Source organism: Ailuropoda melanoleuca, chromosome 12 (genome assembly GCF_002007445.2).
Source record: "Ailuropoda melanoleuca isolate Jingjing chromosome 12, ASM200744v2, whole genome shotgun sequence".
NCBI classification, from domain to species: Eukaryota; Metazoa; Chordata; class Mammalia; order Carnivora; family Ursidae; genus Ailuropoda; species Ailuropoda melanoleuca.
This window is the reverse complement of record NC_048229.1, coordinates 937,204-939,744: the sequence shown is the minus strand read 5'-3', so window position 1 is coordinate 939,744 and position 2,541 is coordinate 937,204. Positions and strand designations below refer to the sequence as shown.

General features: G+C 65.1%; 1 protein-coding gene across 1 annotated transcript in view; it reads left to right on the top strand.

Moving 5' to 3' along the window:
• Positions 1 to 1,504: 1,504 nt before the first annotated feature.
• ULK1 (unc-51 like autophagy activating kinase 1) overlaps positions 1,505 to 2,541 on the top strand; it is a 43,634-nt gene continuing 42,597 nt past the window's right edge. The window contains exons 1-2 of the mRNA XM_034637897.1: positions 1,505 to 1,509; positions 1,976 to 1,982. The gene's annotated coding sequence lies outside the window, so the exon portion shown is untranslated. The remainder of the gene's footprint in view (positions 1,510 to 1,975; positions 1,983 to 2,541) is intronic.

The window sequence follows — 2,541 nt, the reverse complement described above, 5'->3', positions numbered from 1 at the left end:
GTGTGTCCCCCTGACGGTCTGAGCTGGGCTTGTCCTCACCCTGGTCCCAGCCTCCAATAGGCCTCTACAGGCCGTCACGCCCTCGCCCCCTCGCTCCCCGAGCCCCACTGGCCCGGGAAGGCGCAGGCCCCCAGGCTCAAGGTGGCCGGAGGGGCAGAGCCACGTGGCACAGGGCATGGATGTGGGCCAGGAGATGGGGGCCACTGTGGGGTGAATCCACGCTCCAGCCCGGGGGCAGCCCGTCCGCACCTGAGGAACCAGCAGTGACCCCGTAAGGCTTTGGACTCTGCCGTGGTGGGAGCTGAGGCCCGAGAAGCCCTTGTAGACCCTAGGAGGGCCTCAGCAGGAACCGGGACAGCGGACCCCTCACATCACACCCCTCTTCATGGGTGCCCCCCGGCCCCTGTGCACGAGCTCGTCGCATCCTCATGGCCCGGCCCGGCTGGCAGTCCCTCCCCTGACCCACTGCTCCCTGTGTTCCCAGATGCCCGCGATATGGACCTGTTTGCGGTGGCTGTCCACGAGTTTGGCCATGCCATCGGGCTGAGCCACGTGGCGGCCACGAGCTCCATCATGCAGCCTTACTACCAGGGCCCCGTGGGCGACCCCCTGCACTACCGGCTCCCCTACGAGGACAGAGTGCGGGTCTGGCAGCTGTACGGTGAGCCCCCCAAAGTTAGGCACCATCTCCCCGGGGTGGGGACAGAAAGGCAGGGCACCCCCTGAGCACAGCACCTCCAGGAGGAGGGGTCTTCCAGTCTTGTTCGACCGTCTTCGTGTGCTCAGCTTCTGGTCCCTGCATGGCACGCCTTCACGGCTCCCTCATGCGTGTGGGATGAGTGAACGGTGGTCTGTTGCCAGGGTCCTGGGATGCGGGGCCTGCAGCCTAGTGGCAGAGCTCGCCCCAGAGCCCCCGCGCCCCGGGCAAGATCCCAGGCTGGCCCCAGATAGCTTCAGGTGGTGACTCGGGCACGGTTGGCACCCCTGGCCCTGTGCAAACCTCATGTGTGTCTGGTGGCCCCCAGTCTTTACACCTACGAGGGAGGACCGGCTGAGGCAGGATGGCCCGTGGCGGCTGACAGAGCCAGCCCTGAGCCCAGAGCCCTGCTTGGGGACCTGCCCTGCTGGGGACATGTCAGGAACTGGCACGGAGGGAGGCCCCATCTCGCAGCGGGCGTGGGCCTGGGCCAGAGGCCATGTGCGGCTTCTGTCTCCCTGCCCCAACCCCGTCTGCCCCCCTTGGCCCCCCCTCCAGTGCCCGCCGCCCCCCAACGCCACTGGGCTTTTCCTACCAGAGTAAAACACACCACGTCAACCACTCTGAGCACGCAGGTCAGTGGCATTGACCCCGTTCACAGTGTCACCATCTGCCACTTCCGCCTAGTTCCAGAACATTCCTCACCACCCAGCAGCCACTGACTTTCTGTGCGTCTGCCCCGTGTGGACTTCTCACGCAATGAAATTGCACCCGAGTGGCCTTTCATGTCTGGCTTCTCTCATGGGGCGCGCGTTCCCAAGACGGCGTCCCGCTCGCATCCCGCCCACGTCCCCTGTTGCTATTTCCCCCCTCTGTCGCCCAGCGAGTTCATCCGTCCACTCGCGCTGGTGGACACTTGCGGCATTTCCACGTTTTGGCTGCTGTACACATTCACAGGCCAGTTTTGGTTGGAACCCCTGTTTTTGGTTCTTTGGGGTGTGCCCCCGCAAGGGGACCTGGGGGGCAACCTCATTCAACCCCTGGGGGTTAAGGAGAGGTCGTGGGGACCCCTGTGTCTCCTACTCGTGCTGCGACGCTCTGGGCCCTGGGCACACGCAGGGCCTGCCACCCCGTGGCCACAGTTCCGTACTGGGGGGTCCTTGGAAGGCGGTGGGATTTGCAGGGTCCTTCAACCCTTCAATGCAGCCTCCTGTCTCCACAGGCGTGCGGGAGTCCGTGTCCCCCACGGCACAGCCAGACACCCCGGAGCCCGAGGAGCCCCCGCTCCTGCCAGAGCCCCCGGACAATCAGTCCAGCACCCCGTAAGCCATGGGCCCCTGGTCTGCACGCTGTGGCTGGTACCACCCCCAAAAGTGGCTCAGAGCCCCCAGGCTTTTCTGAGAAAATCACAGCTCCGGGGCCACGTCCTGAGCGCAGCTCCCTGTCCTCAAACCCCCCAGACAGTGGAGGGGCAACTGCTCACCCCAACCTGGGCTGCAGGGGTGCGGGAACCCCCTTACCCTTTGTTGCAGACGTGAGCCCATGATGCTCCCTGATGCTCTGCTCGCCCCGCGCTGTCTCGGCCGCCCTGGACCGCGGAACAGGGACGCGGGCTTTGCGTTCTTGTTCATTAATTGAAGTACAGTTGACGTACAAAAAGCGACTCCTTTTAATTCCTTTCTCTCTGACGCACTCCGTTGTCCTGCGTCTCGTCTCGGAGCCTGCGGGCAATGACGTGGGGGCTCCTTCTGGGGTTGTGAAGCCCAGCTCCTCATAGTGGCTCAGGAATGGGGGCTCCTCCCAGCCTGCCCGGGTCTGTGCCCCCAGCCCCAGCACCCCCCCTC